Raw genomic sequence first — 21,443 nt, 5'->3', positions numbered from 1 at the left:
GAAGGAAGTAGCAACCAAGCGTCTATTGAGGTTGGTATGAAGAATCTATCATGCGTGAAGATTCCGGCTGGATTATATAATTTTTTTCGTTCAGCTGGGTCCACAGCATAGTACATGTCATAATATTAAGTCGCTGCTGGATTGCTGTTTATTCTTCGTGCTTTACTCTCCCTGTTAATATATACTGATAAAACAAATACCGCACTAGACTCATCAGGGACAACTCTGTCGAGTGGGCACGTAAAAATCCGCTTTAAAATTCATTTTGTTTGTAATGGAAAACAAACCGATGCTTAATGTTGACGATGGGAGCCGCATGAAAGACGTGACGAGCAGTAATAGTTTGAGCTGACTGCAGCTACACGATAAAAAAACGAAATGGCAAATACCTGATGCCTGAGGACTCTTAGGGAGACACCCTGCACATATACGTCTCCAGTTCTTCAAGTACGTTCATAGTGAGTCCGCTCCGTACTCTGAGTAGTGTTTGTATTGCAGTTAGAATTTCCTCGGGTGTGTCGTGTTTGTTTTAGATGTAAAAAAAGAGCTAGATTAATTACTGTTGCAGTTTGTAGTGTGTTCTTTGAATATGATATTAAAATTGCATCTTATTTGGCCGATATATAAATTATTTATCGTCAACTCATGTCATCCAAAGTCGCGAAAGCGTGCGTTAATGATTAACGGAATAACAAGAAAAACCAACAATATCAAAAGAACTTGAAATATTCCGTTATGTACTACACATAAATGGGTTCGACACGAACATAGTTACAAAATTATATAAAACACACACGAAATCCAAATACTGCAAAATACACAACGACACTCATCTAACTAGAGAAACCTCAATTAAACAAAAAACAGTGTACATACCCACAACTTGCCTAGAACAAATAACAAACAAGAAAATGCATTGGCCAAAAGTACATACATTCAACTGTCCTTCCATACTAACAACAATCTTCTAACAAAACTGCTTTCAGGCAATATCAAAATCTCAGAACATACCAATCCTGAAATAAACAAAATCACTTGCGACAGCTGCAAGAATTTCTATATCGGCCAGACAGGATGAAATTTTAGTATCAGATTCAAATAGCACACCAGAAACAGAAAAACTAATCAACTTAGCTTATTTTTACGTATAAATAATCAAAACCACACAGCCGAGAAAATTAATATCGAAAGGAGTCACTATGAACATATATGAAAGACAACCCTCGCGAAACACTAAACGAACACAGGTTTTAAACATAGATTTTATCTGGGAACTTTACTGAGATACTGGACCACGAAAAGGTACAAAACATACCCAGATCAAAGATACAATTCACATCAAAATCCAGTCACTGAACTATAGCATGGAACCTATCTCAACTACGCAGGAGAAGATATTAACTGGTGATCAGCCTGTTATCCCACGTAGATCCTGTTCACGCGACGTTCGTTCACCCAGATTGCTGGTATCTATTCTCTGTCGTAGACTGAACCACGGAAGCTTTCCGATGCATCTCCATCGCACTGGATTTACTCCAACCCCGCTCTGTGACTGTAATAACACCACAGAAGGTGACATCAATCACATCTTCTTTGCATATGAAAAATGGGAGACACACACACACACACACACACACACACACACACACACAATCTTTTTTACAAAAGTTACGTCGTCTGAAAGTAGAGTTTCCTACGAGCGCCATAATTCTACTTTCTTTGAAAAGAGCTTTTCAGATTTTTTACAAGTTGCTACTATATCTTTGTAGTAATAACCGAGCACAGGGAGTTCTATTAACTATTATGTTAATATGCATTTTGTATGTGTAGTTATTTTAATTTAGGCTCTGAATTAATCGTTAACGTTATTATATTTACATCACTGTTATGTTATCAATGTAAGCGTTGCACTACATGTCCCTTGTTTAAGGTTTAGCCTGATAAACGGCAGTTAGCTGCCGGAGGCCAAATAAATAAAATACAATAAATAACATGGTCGTTGCTTATCTAGTTATATTTTGTGAACATATAGCAACAAAATAACGGTATGTCAAATAAATGTCAACTCGTACCATACAGTAAACGAACTAGCAAATAATCGTTAAAACGCAACCCATATGCTTATATTTACTAAGTGCCACGTATTCACTACGAATTAGAGAATGACAGTTTGCTGTGATGCAATGTGAACGTCTAGTCAGAATAGATATAAATATCAACGCACAGTTTCAATCAACTTGAAAAGATAATCTCATCAATGTCGTATTTGCAAGATACTTGAGAATGGCAATAAAGCCGAAATAACTGCCGTAAAGAATATTAAACTTATTGCAACTAGTCTCGACCTTTTCTTTTCAGTATTACGTAATGGTCAAGCAGAGATTTCCATATCGGACACTGGATTTTAAGATGTACCCAGAAAGAGATTCGGATCTCAACTGAGTAATTATGAAAGCACACCTTAAGTCTTTCGTCTAAATATCATCCACGCACATCCAAAGATAACAAGTACAGATAAATGCGAAATATATTTCACAACAAAATTAACGGCTCATGCATCGAAGTTTCTGACAAGAAAATACGAGAAGAATTGATGAAAAAATTGAGGCTCTGTTATATGAGGAGCTCTTTGGCTTTCGTTAAGATAAGGGCAGCAAAGCTTCAGTTCTGATTTTGCCATTGATAATGGAAGCAAAATATATGAGAAATCCAGGCCAATGGATTTGTTGACGTGTAACGAGCCTTTAACAGTGTATAATGGAGCGAGATATTCGAAATTCTGATAAAAACCGGAGTAAGCTGTATGGAATGACGTATAATATACAAATGTACAAGAACCAGAAGCGAACAATAAGAATAAAAGATCTACAAAGAAATGCTCGGATTAGAGTGTAAGACGTAGATGTAATCGTGGGCACCTACTATTCAGTCTGTATATCGTAGACAGGAAAGAAAATATTAAGGTGAAACTACAGCTCGGTAAAATTAAACTTTCGCTACTTCAGACAATGCAGACGGAAACGTAATTGCCATATGCGTACCCAACTTCATAGTAATGATGTTCAGACTGTGCACTGAAGTATTTGTGTTGTTTGTTGTGTTAGGGTCATGACTTGCCGTCGGGGGCCGGTAGGCGATGTAGTGTTGGAAACACAATAGTCATTGGGCAGTACAGTTGTGGAAAGTCAAAATGGATCTGGACAAGGTGAGCAGGGCTTTATTCATAAAGCTGTTGTACCAAAACAAAAGCAATATTGTTGCTGTTCTTCACTAATTTCGACTCATAAATGGAATACGGAGAGGCCCTCTCTCCTCACCGAGGATGAAGACCATAACTCATGAGTTCGAATTAACTGACGATTTGAAAATTGCTTCTGGGGAGGCCGACGGCCATTTGCGCCACAATTTGTTGAGGACTTTTCCACTGCCATGGCTGAGAATCCTGTACGCAGTGCGTGATTTTGAAACAGTGCACTAGCTGTGTCATGATAGATGAACATTCCACGGTCCACCATTGCTTCGGACAGCACCAGAATGGTCTAGTGCGGTCGTAGGCTGTGGTTGATTCAGATGTTCGTCACATTGAGCAACGTCGGTAATCTGGAACGAAAACATACGTAATTATATATTAACATTGGCTTTCTTCATTTGTTTATTCGTAATTTTTCTTTCGCAAATCCTTACAAACTTCTACAAGAAATTTCATTATTTCATTATCCTACTATAACTTGTTTCTCAAGGGGGTTCTCTCTAGTGGCGAAAGATTAACTATAACCACCCGTGTGTCAATAATAAGATGTGCTGATGCTTTGCTATCTACAGTGAAAGTAAAGAAGAATTACAGAATCTATTGAATGGGACGAACAGTTTAATGAGTCTAGAATATGGACTGAAAGTAAATCGAAAAAGAGAAAATCAATGAGAACAAAAATGAGAATAGGGAGAAAATACTCATCAAAAGTTGTTTGTTACCTTCGCAGCAAATTAACTCGTAACAGACAGAGCAAGGCGGACACAAAAATCAGACTGGCGCAGGCAAAAGGGGGCATTTCCGGCCAAGAGAAGTCAAGTGGCGTCAAACATGGGCCTAATTTGGGGAAAAAAATTCTACGAAGGTACGTTTGGAGCACAGCATTGAATGGCTGTGATCTTTAACTGGGGGAAAATCGGAACAGAAGAGGATCGAAGTGTTTAATATGTGGTGCTTTAGAAGAATGTTGAAAATGTGGTCGTCTGGGAATAGATGAAGATGTTCCATACAGAACTGGCAAAGCAAGGTAACACAATCAGAATAAGAATGGGCAGGAGGATACCACGTGTATTAAGACATCAGGTAATATCTTCCGTACTACTGGAGGGAGCTGTATACGGCAGACAGAGACCGGAGTATATCTAACAAGTAATTGTTGATGCAGGTTAAAAGTGCTTGTCTGAAACCAACACTGTTACAACGAGTATGAGGTTAATAGTTTCGCAGTGGACAGCATCGAAGTAGTCACAAGACAGATGACCCAGAAAAAATGTACTAAAGCACTATCTATAACACGTAGGAATTGACAGCGTATTACGATTATGCCTTACATGGATGGTGTCCACTAAGCTCTGATGTCGTATTGACGACATCCTGTATATATTGAGTGAAAGATCTACCATGATATCGACCATGTCACCAACTTCAACATGTTTGCATTGGAGCAGTTATTGTGTCCTTCTCCTTAGTAGATCCCTTCCGGACGACATAACCAATTTTGTCACTGAATTCACTGTATCAACCGTCAAATCCATGAAAACTGTACTTGTGCTATCTTGGTTCAGGCAGTGTGTGTGTGTGTGTGTGTGTGTGTGTGTGTGTGTGTGTGTGTGAATTCCTAAGGGACCAAACTGCTGAGGTTATCGGTCCCTAGACTTACACACTGCTTAAACTATCTTACGATAAAAACAACACACACACACACACACACACACGCACACACACACATGCCCGAGGGAGGGGCCGCGCAATCCGTGACATTGCGCCGCACACAACGCGGTGTTTCAGGCATTCACACAGTTCGCTGACATATCATGGTTTCCATATTCAAGAGCCTTTAAAAGATCGCAAAATATTTCCAGGCGTTACAATTTCTGGTTCATTGATTCTACTACACTGTTCGTCAACATAAATATAGTCGATTCAGTTGACAATCCCTAGTGGAATTCCAGTTATCTGCTGCTGGGTAAGTTCTACTATTACATTTCTAATTTCCTATAAATGCTGCAAGCAGTGACATGTGTGAAGTGGCTTGCCACCAGCATGTTCTGAGAAAACACCGTCAAAAGTTTTTATAGCGTAAGCAGCTTAATACTCCTCTAAGGGGAGATCAAAAAGTTTCCGTTAGAAAGTGTTGCTGCAGCCTATATTCAACTTAGCACTACTCCGATGCGGGTAATAAGCATCGACATGAACGCAGTGAATGCGGTAAATGCAGAAACATCACGTTTCTTTTTTTGTGGTCATCATTCTTCTGACTGGTTTCATGCGGCCCGCCACGAATTCCTCTCCTGTGCTAACCTCTTCATCCCAGAGTAGCACTTGCAACCTACGTCCTCAGTTATTTGGTGGATGTATTCCAATCTCTGTCTTCCTCTACAGTTTTTCTCCTCTACAGCTCCCTCTAGTACCATGGAAGTCATTCCCTCATGTCTTAACAGATGTCCTATCATCCTGTCCCTTCTCCTTATCATTGTTTTCCACATAGTCCTTTCCTCTCCGATTCTGCGCAGAACCTCCTCATTCCTTACCTTACCATTGCACCTAATTTTCAACATTCGTCTCTAGCACCACACCTCAAATGCTTCGATTCTCTTCTGTTCCGGTTTTGCCACAATCCATGTTTCACTACCATACAATGCTGTATTCCAGACATAGACTACATTCTCAGAAATTTCTTCCTCAAATTAAGTCCGATATTTGATACTGTCCGCAGCTCGTGGTCTGTCCGCAGCTCGTGGTCTTGCGCTATCGTTCTCGCGTCTCGCACACGGGGTCCCGGGTTCGATTCCGGGCGGGGTCAGCGATTTTCCCTGCCTCGAGATGACTGGGTGTTGTTGTGTCATCATCATCATTCATTCCCATTACAGTCGGAGGAAGGCAATGGCAAACCACCTCCGCTAGGACCTTGCCTAGTGCGCGGTGCGGGTTTCCCGCATCGTCCCCTACGCTCCTCTGAGTATGGGACCACGTCATCATCATCATCATTTGATATTAGTGGACTTCTCTTGACCAGGAATGCCTTTTTGCCATAGCTAGTTTGTTTTTGATGACCTCCTTGCTCCATCCGTCATTGGTTATTTTACTGCCAAGGTACCAGAATTCCTTAACCTTATCTACTTCGTGAATATCAATCCTGATGTTTAGTTTGTCGCTGTTGTCATTGCTACTACTTCTCATTACCTTCGTCTTTCTTCTATTTACTCTCAGTCCATACTGTGTAGTCATTAGACTATTCATTCCGTTCAGCAGATCATTGACATCCTTTCACCTTGAATTTTAATGCCGCTCCTGAACTTTTGTTTATTTCCATTATTGCTTCCTAATGTACACATTGAACAGTAGGGACGAAAGGCTACATCCTTGTCTTACACCCTTTTTAATACGAGCACTTCATTCTTAGTCGTCCACTCTTAGTATTCCCTCTTGGCTGTTGTACATTTTGTACATGATCCATCTCTCCCTATAGTTTACCACTACATTTTTGAGAATTTCGAACATCTTGCACCATTTTACATTGTCGAACGCTTTTTCCAGGTTTGACAAATCCTATGAACGTGTCTTGATTTTTCTTTAGTCTTGCTTCCATTATTAACCGCAACGTCAGAATTGCCTCTCTCATGCCTTTAAATTTCCTGTAGCAAACTGATCGTATCTAGCGCTTCCTCAATTTTCTTTTCCATTCTTCTGTATATTATTCTTGTGAGCAACTTGGATGCATGAGCTGTTAAGCTGATTGTGCGATAATTCTCGCGCTTGACAAATCTTGCCGTCTTCGGAATTGTGTGGATGATGCTTTTCCGAAATCAGACGGTATGTCGCCAGACTCATACATTCTACACACCAACATCAATAGTCGTTTTGTCGTCATTTCCACCAATGATTTAAGAAATTCTGATGGAATGTTATCTATCCTTTCTGCCTTATTTGATCTTAAGTTCTCCAACGCTCTTCGAAATTCTAATTCTAATACTAGATCCCCTATCTCTTCTAAATCGACTCCTGTTTCTTCTTGTACGACATCAGAAAATTCTCCCCCATGATCCCATGATAGAGGCCTTCAATGTATTCTTTCCACCAATCCGCTCTCTCTTCTGCAATTACCAGTGGAATTCCCGTCGCACTCTTAATGTTATCACCCTTGCTTTTTATATCACCAAGGGTTGTTTTGATTTTCCTGTTGTGGAGGAACCGGTTTATAGTATTTCGTGACTTACTTATAAATGTTATTTCAGGTAGATCAAAAAAATATACATATAAAACCAGTTACCTATTATCAGCGTAACAGTTCGTTTGATCTCAAAAATGATTATCCCGGCTAATATTTGTCACTCTGCTAAAGAAATCTCCACTTGACGTTGTGTAGAAATATTGTCTGTGAAGTCGTGTGAGTGGCACTAAATTGAATATAATTTATCAGATTTTACATAACTGTTACTTATGATGGATGCAGTTTTCTCTAGCAAAGGAAACATTTAGTCACAAAATACTACCCGCGCACAACACTGACGTATGTCTCCTATCAAAATATTTCATGTAAATAGTCCGAAATAATTAGTCTTCATACATCAGCAAATAAGAAATTGATATTACGTAACGTGCTGTGAACACTGTATTTAAGGGTTGAATCTGAGTTGAATTCTGTCTTTTAAAGTAGATTCGGGACCACCAGTGCACATTTACTTCCATTCATTTATATCGAGCAACATTTATGTTTGTTAAAATTCTCGATTCCAAACTGCCGCGGAGATATTTTTTGCTAAGATGGCGGCAGACAGACGATAGTCAATTTGTCTATTGTTATTCTCGATTTATGTTATCAACGTAATATATTTAGATATAACTTTTTAAGCCTTTTATCTCTATTCTTTAGCATTTAAAATCATTTTCAGTGATAAATACCGACATATTTTTTTTATACCAGCTGCTAGTAAACTCCGCTGCAAGTTACTAGCGCTAATGGCTGCACTGCTAATTGCGAAGCTGAAAATTAACACTTAAAACATTAATTAGATTGGATTACAATTGAAATAAATACAAATCCACGTCTAGAAAATAGCGACTCTATTTTTCAAATAATGATTTACAATATATATAGTTACAGGTTTTGTCTTTACAGACCTCACACGTCTCACGTCCGAACAGTTCATCCGTTAGCACAGGAAGAACAACTGAACCACATATCACAGATAACAAAAAAAATTATAAATGTCTTTGTCCATGAGTGTAGTTCTCTGATAATAGTTTTAATTCACACAGAAATTAAATTATTACAGAAATAATGAAATAATTATCGTCATTTTTACACAATACAGTCCTTTTACACGTAGAATCGATAGTATTTGTTGGAGTTTGTTCACTTAGTTCATTTTAACATCTTGTGGCTAGAATATAGTGACGTGCATATTACACTGTATGCTGAGTCTTTCCTTCCGACAATCATTTCTTATTCGATGTCTTCACATTTTTCATGAAGCCATTTCGCCTTAGCTTCCCTACACTTCCTACTTATTTCATTCCTCGGCGACTTCTATTTCTGTATTCCTGAGTTTCCCGGAACATTGTTGTGCCTCCTCCTTTCATCGATCGGTTGAAGTATTTCCTCTGTTATCCATGGTTTCTTCCAGTTGCTTTCTTTGTACCTATGTCTTCCTTCCCAACTTCTTTTAGAGATGTCCATTCCGCTTCAACTGTACTGCCTACTGAGCTATTCCTTATTGTTGTATCTATAGCCTTAGAGAACTTCAAGCGTATCTTACATTCCTTAGTACTTCCGTATCCCACTTCTTTGCGTTTTGATTCTTGCTGACTAATGTCTTAAATTTTAGCCTACTCTTCATCACACTATATTGTGATCTGAGTCTATATATGCTCCTGGGTACGCCTTACAGTACAGTATCTGATTTCGGAATCACTGTCTGACATGATGTAATCTAACTGAAAACTTCCCGTATCACCCGGCCTTTACCAAGTATACCTCCTCCTCTTGTGATTCTTGAACAGGGTATTCGCTATTACTAGCTGAAACTTGTTACAGAACTCAATTAGTCTTTCTCCTCTCTCATTCTTTGTCCCAAGGCCATACTCTCCTATATGTGCCAACACTTTTCTACTACTCAAGCCGCTAAAACTTCACTCCAGTCCCCCATGACTATTAGATTTTCATCCCCCTTTACATACTGTATTACACTTTCAGTACCCTCATACACTTTCACTGTTTCTTCATCTTCAACTCGCGTCGTCGGCATGTATACCTGAACTATCGTTATCGGTGTTGGTTTGCTGTCGAGTCTGATAAGAACGACCCTGTTACTGAACTGTTCACAGAAACACACTCTCTGCCCCACCTTCCTATTCATAACGAAACCTACTCACACCATTTTCTGATGCTGTCGATATCACCCTATGCTCATCTAACCATAAATCCTTATCATCTTTCCATTCCTTTGACTGTTTCACACTACATCTAGATTGAGCCTTTGCATTTCCCGTTTCAGATTTTCTAGTTTCCCTACCACATACAAGCTTCTGACATTCCTCACCCCGACCTGCAGAACGAGATCATCATGACACTTCTTCAATTATAGGTCACATATCCTGTGCCAACACTTTTCGTGCCTTTAATGCAGTGGTTTCCATTGCCTTCTGCATCCTCATTCGTTGATCACTGCTGATTCTTCCGCCTTTAGGGGCAGTTTCCCACCCATAGGACAAGAGAATGCCCTGAACCTCCGTCCGCTCCTCCGCCCGTTGGCAGAATGAGGGTGACTTCTTATGCCGGAAGTCTTCGGCCGCCAATGATGATTATTAATCAAAATTTAAACAACGGTGGGAATCAAACTAGGGACCGAAGACGTTTTGATTAGGAATCAAAGATGCTACCCCTATACCACGGGTACAAGCATCAACCGTTGGGACGTTAATGCCAAATTCCTCCAAACAGATCCAAGGTACTGTTATCTTTTCCCCGGCTGCCGGAAGACAAATACTGGCAGACATCCGTCAGAGACCGAAGAAATTAAGGTAGCATGTCAGTGGAACTGTACACCAAGTTCCATGTTGGTCGCTGTTCGACACAAGACGCCCAGCGAACTGAAAGGTCAACCCTCATCCACTGAGGACAAATGGAGATACTCGAGCACCCGCCCTATAGTCCTCATCACTTCCCATGCGATTATCTCGTCTTCGGTCCCTTAAAAATGACTTTTAAGGGCCGACTGTTCCTGTCGGATGAGGATGTGCAGCAGGGAATTACGAACTTCTCCATGCAGCAGGACACGGTGTTCTACCAAAAGGGTGTATATATACAACGTCGTGCGTCGGTGGGATGAGTGTCTCGGTGCTCATGGCGATTTTGCCTGCTTGGCATACTGATTATGAGCTGTTCGGCCTTCGAACGGAAACTTTTTGATATCCCCTTATAAATTACAAAATCAACAAACAACATTTAATTATGTCTCTGTTGATTTCATCGCAGCCACTAGGACATTTCTTTTTGAAAATGTTCATTACAATTAACGCTTGTTTTCAGGTCTAGGACGCAGTTGGATTTTATCAAACCTTTTTTCTATTGCCTCTCTTAAAAGCTTTAGGCTAAATCAAGGACAGAAAAAATGACAGAAAAACGTTTTAAATGTGTCAGAAATTTTTGACACTCTTTAATCAGTTCATTATCTGTTGTTGATGAAGTTCCCTCCGTCTCCTGAATCTTTTTTCCCCACCACCTTTATTTTACTGTGTTCCAAATCGTTATTATAGTGGAAGAGCTTGTTTTTTACTTACAAAATGCATTTTGATGTGCAGATAATGAAGTTTTTATTTAATAGTGCGGTTTATATTGTGACTTACGTTGTCATGATCTGTGTCTCTTGATGCTGAGTAGAGTGGCTTCTTACATTTTCTCATACGATTTGCATTCCAGGATTTTGAAAAATTTAACGTATGTACCCAGGTAAATTTTTTATGATGGTAGTTTCCAAAGTCTCCTTTGCCATACATAAGGAATACATTATTGAGCCGTAGGCTTCCACATCGAGACCCGACGCTTATATCGATAGTAGCCGTACACATAGAATGTCTCTGAGCACTTGCTGGGTCTCCGAAGGACGTCTTCCAACCATGGGGCAGAGGGGATCCGCGGAACGCCAATATATGGACATTTGCGGTATCCTCGTGTGGTCTTGTCGGCGGAACCGTGTATTGTTCGGTATCCGCTGATGTCAGGTACGTGTTGACATCCCCGTGTGCGCCGGTAGTCCGGTTTTGAATGTATGTTGTTGGCGTAGCGATGCCAGTTGGAATTCAGTCACTCAACCTTTTGGAGGAAGCAAACTTGGCTTGGATATTCACCTCGCTTCAGAATCTTTGATTTTTATGGAGAAACCCCCCACCCCCCCATCCAGCTATATGAACCCCAGTTCGAATTTGATAAACAAGTGTTGCAGCCCCGGGTATCTAGTTTGCGGGTGATTTCGCTGTGGCTAGTCTGGTATACTCCTGGGCGTGTATAGGCTTATTTGGTTCTGTACTAGGGTATCTCTAGCCATTTTGAGGGCGTTTCCAGCATTGTGATGAACATGGGCTAGCCATTACGCATAACATTCATAATTTCAGAATTCTACTGTCACACCGGTGAGGGACTGCACAAGTTCCGCGTTTTCGTGTTGTCTAAGCAGCCGCTTGCTCGAATAATTGTTCTAAAACTTTCTTAGCGTTTGTATTTCTCGTAGGCACTAACTTTGTTGCATGTGTTTTCTTGTATTACTGATATTAGGACTAATGCGGTATGTATGTTTCAGGGGAGCTAATGGTCCCTTCGTCATTATCATTGTGCTAAATTCAAGAGGGAGCGTGGAAGCAAGTCTTGCTGTATTGTCCTGCGTGCCTCTGAATGGGGCTAAGTTCACAGGTAATTCAAAGTGGAAAAAATGGGGACAAGATGTATCTCTGAGTTTTGTTTCACCCTTGATATACCATTGGATAGAGGTACCTTATGTCTTTGGAAAACAGATGGCCAGCTACTTCACTTACGTATTTTTCTATAAGTTGCTTACTATTCTGCTGCATTTGAATGTGCTCGCCTCTTGTGGAACTATCACGTTGCGAGTTTGTCTCCCTGTGCTGCCTCATTGGGCTTCAGGCGCTGCATTTTGCGTCTGTGTTGTTGACTGTAAACAGCCATTAATTGTTCCAACTGTTGGTTCCTCTAATTGAACCTTTAAAATAAATTAGATGCCTCAAAGTGATTCTTTTTTAATCTACTGCCATCCTCGCCGGTGATATTTTGCTATAGTATCTACCAGTTACTCACAGTTAATTTCATAACTTTCGTTATAGTCTGAATGACATAGTAATCTTCGTTATTCACAGACGCTGCTGTCAAATCCTTTTGCTAGATCTGTTTGTGAAAATATTTGGTAGAATTATCGTGAGGTTGCTGTTTGTGCATTATTGCACTTGCCGACTGCAGAGTGTTTTAAAATTTAACATCATTTTCGCGTTCACAGCGTTCAGTAGTCTATGTATGTTTAACATTTTAAGAGCTCTCATTTAACACCAACATCGTTTTGGCAGTGAGCAGGAAAATTAATTGCGCTAAAAAAAAGTGTAGCCTGTCCGTCGGCAACAGCGTGTAGCGGCGTACTGGATAAACATTATAGACGTAGTTTTGGCGAGCCCTCTTGTGTTCTGGTGAACTGTTCTGTACAATCTGATTCTTCTTAGGAGGAAAATGTAGATATTCTACATTTTTATAATTATTATTATCGTCATCGCTTGAGCTGCAGCTCTTGGTTACACATTGCTAATGTTGTCTTGACTAGTTTTTTTAATTTGTTTTAGTCACAAAGTTTTTCTGTGTCTTTAACATTTTGGAAATTGTACTTTATGGTATTTCACCTAAATTTTTGCTTAAGAGTTACTGATCCTTCTAGTTTAGTGGTTATTTTTGCTGTTAAGCTACTGCTTTGTTTAAAAGATGACAAATTGTTATTTATGGAAATACGATTTAATTTTCACAGCACCTTAGCACTCCCCAATCAGCTCCGCTGTGTCCAGTGTATTTTGGTTTCGATTTAAGAGAGTCATGAAAACTTGGACGGTCATGGATCAGAGAGGGAGTCTTGAGACTATACTATCTTACAAAACCCCAGCTGCAATACGAATTAGCCGAAGGTGGCGCGGAGGCAGTGGGTGGCGTGGTTGAACTGAGCCGACGCTTGCTATGATTCCTTGTCATGCGGAACATTCGTGATTACTTACACATCAGAAGCAATCTGACAATTCTTAACCTCACTGGAAATCTCTAGAACCAATGGATCAAACACAAAGTGGACGGGATCCTTTGAAATCAGGTCTATTCTATCTATCTATCTGTCTGTCTGTCTATCGCTTGAGCCTTGTCCCGCATTTACGCAGGGTCAGCCATCGTTAATCGGATTTGGTATGTTAATGTTTAAAGGGTGGCCGGATACCCTTCCTGCCACTACCCCGTACCGAATTAGTGTATCCAACTGTCTGCAACGAGTGTAATCCATGGGATAGTGCGAAAGTTTTCAGATGTCTGCGTGCCGTGTAACTGAGGCGAAACATGAGGACCAGCCGGGTATTCACTTAGCGGGATGTGGAAAACCGCCTAAAAATCACGTCCACGGTGGCCGGCACATCGGCCCTCGTCATTAATCCACCGGGCGGATTCGATCCGGGGCCGGCGCGCCTACCGAGTCCAGGAAGCACAGCCTTAGCGCTCTCGGCTACCCTGGCAGGTCTTTGAAATCAGATCAACCTGTGCTATTTATAGTGCCGTTAGGGGCTGGCCAGTGATCTTTCCTGCGTACATAAAGCTCTTGGCACAGCACATCGCCATTGTTAACAACGATTGTGGAGTTATTACAGCCTTTTAGCTGTGGAGTTACTATTTTCTTTTTTAATTTGTTCAACTTGTTATGGTCTTCAACTTTTGACAGAGTAATTTCGAGATGAAGTTAATTACTTTTCTCTATACCGTCAATGAAAATTCTTCCTTTTACCACAGAAACGTACAAAATATAACCAAATTATGATTCGAATGAATTCTATGTAACTGTACGGAATTTGCAAATAGGGCGAGCAACAGCGTAGCTCATCATGTTCAAGAGGCAAGATTGTTAGTGGCAGCAGCTGTGGAAACGACGTAGAGAGGGAACTAAGTCCACAACGCTCCCCCTGGCGCTCAGGTTCACTGCCGGAGGATTGAGCGCGGGGAAGGGAGGTAATTCCCGATGATGCCAGAACTTTGGCGGGAGCCGTAGACCCGAATAGGAAGACGTTTACGACCGGTTCCTTAACGTCTGGAGCATTACCTGGACTGTTGGCTGAACTTCATAAATGACCCGCGTAATATGGCCAGAGGGAGTTTCCACTTCTCGACCAGTTTGTTATTATTGATCTGGCGGTTTTAGGGCACGTCAGAGCCGAAGAAATGGTTAATTCACACACGTCATCAGGTTAGTGAAATATTGTGAGACGTCTCAAACGACCACAATCGTCCACTATGTGTTTTCTCGTAGGACACGTACGTTTTCTAGGACAAGACTACCTTGAAGAACACACGCATCAAAAATACACGAAGGCAACAATGGAGTCCGCTGTTCTTAGTGGACGGCGTTTAGACCATGAATTCTACGGGCTTGACACTTAGAATGACACAGATAGTAAGAAATATCTCTATTCACGTTCTGAACACTGTTTTTGAGGCTGACAACATCCTCCTCCAAAGTTATTGCAAACATCTAGTGCAATACTGCTTGCCATTAACTCTTATTGTCAACTGAAAACAATTTTGGTGAGCGAGTTTAATCTTCAGAATGTCACTTTTAATTTTAAGAGTGTTGCAAGAATCGGTGTTGCTAGTAAGCAGTAGGACTCTAAGAGTAACGAATTATATTTTTAAGAGAAATAAACATTTAGTAAATACAGGCGTACATACAGGCCCACAGAACACATAATATGGACCCAGAGCGTCATTTTTTACTGTTAATTCAAGTGCGTGTAAGTGACGTGTCCTATGTTGAATTTGGTCCAGATGCTGTTCAGAATATATGCGGATACAGTAGACAGAAGCACCATTTCGTTTCTCTGTATGCAGCAGGGTCATTGTTCAAAAGAGTAACAAAGGACAATTCAGTTGTTCCTACAACTCATTAAGCGAAGCTTAGTAAACAATAGTACCACGTCGAAGCTTGTAGCGTTACCTACGCCTAGGTTCGATAAAAATAGAGCCTGAGCATCACTCAAGGCACCATGCCACAAATCCGACTTGTGGATTTAATCGATGAATTTAATGGCTGCATTCCGTTCCAAATTTTCTATTCTCTTGTGCTGCCAGGTTTTTTTTAACTATTCTCAATATAAATATCGATACATCAAAATATCTGTTCACAGCTCAGCATTTCTTTCGTAAATAAGTCCGAAAAGTCGCTCACAGTAACAACTAACGTATGAAATTGAAACGTACCCTTTCGAAATAAAAGATGAAATGTGATTGGAAAGATATGAGTGAACTAAATTCCTGCGAAACCTTATTGTTCGGAGCTGTAATACACCACAGTAAACACAGCTGAAGCAGAGCAAGGAAAGGCAATGCATAACGCATTCAGTTGTAAGTGACAGATCCAGCTCATGGCCGAGTAAAATATTCCCGTTGCCTACTTTGTGGGTGTCATTATTGGGGAGCAGATACGTTTAGTGACGGCGGACCTGATAATATGAAGTATATTGCCAAAATATGTTTTGCATTACACAAAAACATTCATCAGACTTCGTGAAAAGAAAATCAGAGTCCGAAGTTCGACTTATAAGAACATAAGTCTTCATAGGCGCGTGAATGACGCGCAAAGAGACACGTCATCAGACCAGTAGCTTCCCAACGTAATCAAAACTGAAACATAAAGAATTTCTGTACACAGCATGAGAAACAGCATCTCAAGTGATTACTATAAAATAAAGAGCTTCATATAAGTGTTATGATTATTATTTTAAATTACACAATATTACAAAAGGTCGGGGAAGGAGGCCAGTGTTCCTTGTCTGCTTGCCCGGGAGTCTTATCCGAGATGTGGAGGAGGCCCTGCCGGCGGCGATAGAGCAATGGGTGCACCTGACTGCAAATTGTTGCTCATGTCGGCACCAATGACTCCTGCTGTCTGGGCTCAGAGGTCATCCTCAGTTCATACAGGCGGGTGGCGGAGTTGGTGAAGGCAGAAAACCTCGCTTGCGGGATGGAATCTGAGCTAACTATTTGTAGTACCGATCGCGGTCGTGTGGTTTGGAGCCGAGTGGAAGGCTTAATCCAAAGGCTCAGACGATTCTGCGGAGATCTGGGGTGCAAATTTCTCGACCTCCGCTATCGCGTGGAGAAATGTAGGGTCCCACTGAATAGGTCAGGCGTGCACTACACGCAGGAAGGGGCTACAAGGGTAGCGAAGTACGTGTGGAGTGCACATGTGGGATTTTTAGGTTAGAGAATTCCCTCCCTAGGCCCGACATGACGCCTCCTGAGACGCGACAAGGTAGCAGTAGGCAGAACGCAACAGGGAATAACATTATCAATGTGGCAGTAGTAAACAGCAGGAGCGTCTTTAGAAAGGTCCCAGAACTGCTCTCATTAATAAACGGTCACAATGCCCACATAGAACTAGGGACTGAAAGCTGGCTGAAACCAGATGTAAACAGTAATGAAATTCTAAACTCAGATTGGAATGTATACCGCAGAGACAGGCTCGATAGTGAAGGGGAAGACTCAAATGTTTATAACGGACGGCAGGGACAAAGAATCCATAGAAATTTTTTTAAGTGCATTATCTGAAAACTAACTTGAGCAGTTAAACAGAGAACCGACTCGTGGCGATAACATATTAGACCTTCTGGTGACAAACACCCGAACTACACTACCGGCCATTAAAATTGCTACACCGCGAAGATGACGTGCTACAGACGCGAAATTTAACCGACAGGAAGAAGATGCTGCAATAGGCAAATGATTGGCGTTTCAGAGCATTCACACAAGGTTGGCGCCGGTGGCTACACCTACAACGTGCTGACATGAGGAAAGTTTCCAACCGATTACTCATACACAAACACCAGTTGACCGACGTTGCCTGGTGAAATGTTGTTGCGATGCCTCGTGTAAGGAGAAAAAATGCGTACCCTCACGTTTCCGACTTTGATAAAGGTCGGATCGTAGCCTTTCGCGAATGCGGTTTATCGTATCGTGACATTGCTCCTCGCGTTGGTCGAGATCCAATGACTGTTAGCAGAATGTGGATCGGTGGGTTCAGGAGGGTAACACGGAACGCCGTGCTGGATCCCAACGTCCTCGTATCACTAGCAGTCGAGATGACAGGCATCTTATCCGCATGGCTGTAACGGATCCTGCATCCACGTCTCGATACCTGAGTCAACAGATGGGGACGTTTGCAAGACATCCACCATCTCCACGAACAGTTCGACGACGTTTGCAGTAGCTCGGAGACCATGGCTGCGGTTACCGTTGACGCTGCATCACAGACAGGAGGGCCTGCGATGGTGTACTCAACGACGAACCTGGGTTAACGAATGGTGAATTTCATTTTTTCGGATGAATCCAGGTTCTGTTACAGCATCATGATGGTCGCATCCGTGTTTGGCGACATCGCCGTGAACGCACATTGGAAGCGTGTATTCGTCATCGCCATACTGGCGTATCATCCGGTCACATATTTTTCGCATTGACGGCACTTTGAACAATGGACGTTACATTTCAGATGTATTACGCCCCGTGGCTCTACCCTTCATTCGGTCCCTGCGAAACCCTACATTTCAGCAGGATAATGCACGACCGCAATCTGCAGGTCCTGTACGGGCCTTTCTGGATAGGGAAAATGTTCGACCGCTGCCGTGGCCAATTGAAAACGTCTGGTGAATGGTGGCCGAGCAACTGGCTCGTCAGAATACACCAGTCATTACTCTTGATGAACTGTGGTATTGTGTTGAAGCTGCATGGGCAGCTATACCTGTACACGCCATCTGTTTGACTTAATGCCCAGGCGTATCAAGGCCGTTATTACGGCCAGAGGTGGCTGTTCTGGGTACTGATTTCTCAGGATCTATGCATCCAAATTGCGTGAAAATGTAATCACATGTCAATTCTAGTATATTATATTTGTCGAATAAATACCCGTTTATCATCTGCATTTCTTCTTGGTGTAGCACTTTTAATGGCTAGTAGCGTATTTGAAACAGTTAACGCAGAACAGGGAATCAGCGATCATAAAGCGGTTACTGCATCGATGATTTCAGCCGTAAATAGAAATATTAAAAAAGGTAGGAAGATTTTTCTGTTTAGCAAAAGTGACAAAAAGCAGATTTCAGTGTACTTGACGGCTAAACACAAAAGTTTTATCTCACGTACAGATAGTGTTGAGGATCAGTGGACAAAGTTCAAAACCATCGTCCAATACGCATTAGATGAGTATGTGCCAAGATCGTAAGAGATGGAAAAGAGCCACCGTGGTACAACAACCGAGGTAGATACTGCTACGGAAGCAAAGGGAACTTCAGGAACCCCTTACGACGGGAAACAGCAAATACTGCAACGCCAAAGAAACTGGTATAGGATTGCGTATTCAAATACACTGATATGTAAACAGGCAGAATACGGAGCTGCGGTCGGCAATGCGTGTATAAGACAAGTGTCTGGTGCAGTTGTTAGATCGGCTACTGCTGCTACAATTGCAGGTTAACAAGATTTTAGTGAGGTTGAACGCACGAGCGACGGGACATAGCGTCTCCAAGGTAGCGATGAAGTGGGGATTTTCCCTTATCACAATTTCACAAATGTACCATGAATGTCAGGAATCCGGCAAAACATCAAATCTGCTACATCGCTGCGACCGGAAAAAGATCATCCAAAACTGGACCAACGACGATTCAAAAGGATCGTTCAACGTGACAGATGTGCAACCCCTCCGCACATTGCTGCAGATTTCAGTGCTGCGCCATCAACAAGTGTCAGTGTGCGAACCATTCAACGAAACGCCATCTGTATAGGTCTTCGGAGCTGAAGGCCCACTCGTGTAAGCTTGCTGACTGCTGCGACACAAAGCTTTACGCCTTGCCTGGGCCCGTCAACGTCAGCACTGGACTGTTGATGACTGGATACCTGTTGCCTGGTCGGACGAGTCTCGTTGCAAATTATATCGAGCGGATAGGCGTGTTCGGGTATGGAAACCAATCTCGTGAATCCATGGTCCCTGCATGTCGACAGGACACTGTTCAAGCTGGTGGAGGCTCTGTAATGGTGTGGGGTGCGTGTGTAGTTGGAGTGATGTGGGCCCCCTGATACGTCTAGATACGACTCTGACAGGTGATACGTACGCAACCATCTGTCGCATCACCTGCATCCATTCACGCCCATTGTGCATTCCAACGAACTTAGACAATTCCAGCAGGACAATGTGACACCCCAGAAATCCAAACTGCTGCAGAGTGGCTCGAGGAATACTCTCCCGCGCGCGACTGCTACGGTCATAAGTTCGAATCCTGCCTTGGGCATGGATGTGTGTGATGTCCTTAGGTTAGTTAGGTTTGAGTAGTTCTAAGTTCTAGGGGACTGATGACCTCAGCTGTTAAGTCCCATCGTGCTCAGAGCCGTTTGAATACTCTCCTGAGTTTAAACACTTCCACTGACCACCGAACTCTCCAGACATGGACATTATTGAGCATATCTAGGATGTCTTGCAACGTGCTGTTCAGAAGAGACCTCCACCCCCTCATACTCTTACGGATTTTTGGACGGCCCTGCGTGATTTGTAATGTTAGTTCCCTCCTACACTACTTCATACATTATTCGAGTGCGTGCGGCGTCGAGCTGCGGCACTTTAGCGTGCTCCCGGGGCCCCTACACGATATTAGGCAGGTGTACCAGTTTCGTTGGCTTTTCAGTGTATATTTACCTCAATATTCCCCTAGTCACCTGTAGGTGTGAGGCGAACGGCAGCCCTGGTACCACTAACTGGTCCCCCCTCCGAGTACCATTCGCAAATGGCATGTGGGAAAAATGATTGTCAGTGGAAGTGCCACCTAAAAGGAAGCACCCAATTCCGTTACGTAAATGATACTTTTCTGCTGTATAAAGTTACCAGAGACGACTTAGCTCCTTTTGGTGAAAACCTCGGTTAGATGAATCCGAAGATACAGTTCACAATGAAGGAGGAGATAGGAGGTATACGGGATTATCTGGATGTTTCAGTATTTAAGAAGTAATACGATATCTTGGGTAGCACAACACATCGAAAACGCAAATACACCGACCGTTATCTACACTCATGCTCATAAATTAAAGATAACTGCAGGATGTGGTGCCACACAACGTGACACTACACAAAACTGGCGCTAATGGCGTAGGAACATAGGGAACACACACGACACAGATCTGTAAGTCCATCGTATTGGTGATAAGTTGAGAAAACCGTCCCAAAACACATGTGCTACAAAACGCCGCTGTTTCCTGCTCATGTACCCCGACATCAATATGGGATATGATCACCATGCACACGTACACAGGCCGCCCAACGGGTTGGTATTCTCTGGATCAGGTGGTCTAGCAGCTGCTGCGGTGCACCAGTGCCTGTCGGAGCTCCTGAAGTATCCTAGGGGTTTGAAGACGTGCAGCGATACGTCGACCGAGAGCATCCCAGACGTGCTCGATGGGTGGTTTAGGTCTGGAGAACAGGCAGGCCACTCCATTCGCCTGACATCTGTTCCACGGTACTCCTCCACGATGGCAGCTCGGTGGGGCCGTGCGTTATCATCCATCAGGAGGAAGATGGGACCCATTGCACCCCTGGAAAGGCGGGCATACTGGTGCAAAATGACGTCCCGATACACCTGACCTGTTACAGTTCCTCTGTCAAAGACATGCAGGGGTGCACCAATCATAATCCCACCCCACACCATCAAACCACGACCTCCATACAGGTCTCTTTCAAGGACATTAACGGGTTGATATCTGGTTCCTGGTTCACGTCAGATGAAAACCCGGCGAGAATCACTGTTCAGACAATACCTGGACTTGGCCATAACATAACCTGGGACCATTGTTCCAATGACCATGTACAGGGTTCTTGACACCAGGCTTTACGGGCTCTCCTGTGACCAGGTGTCAGTGGAATGCACC

This window comes from Schistocerca piceifrons, chromosome 5 (genome assembly GCF_021461385.2).
Source record: "Schistocerca piceifrons isolate TAMUIC-IGC-003096 chromosome 5, iqSchPice1.1, whole genome shotgun sequence".
Taxonomy (NCBI): Eukaryota; Metazoa; Arthropoda; class Insecta; order Orthoptera; family Acrididae; genus Schistocerca; species Schistocerca piceifrons.
Note: the sequence above shows the minus strand (reverse complement) of the source record.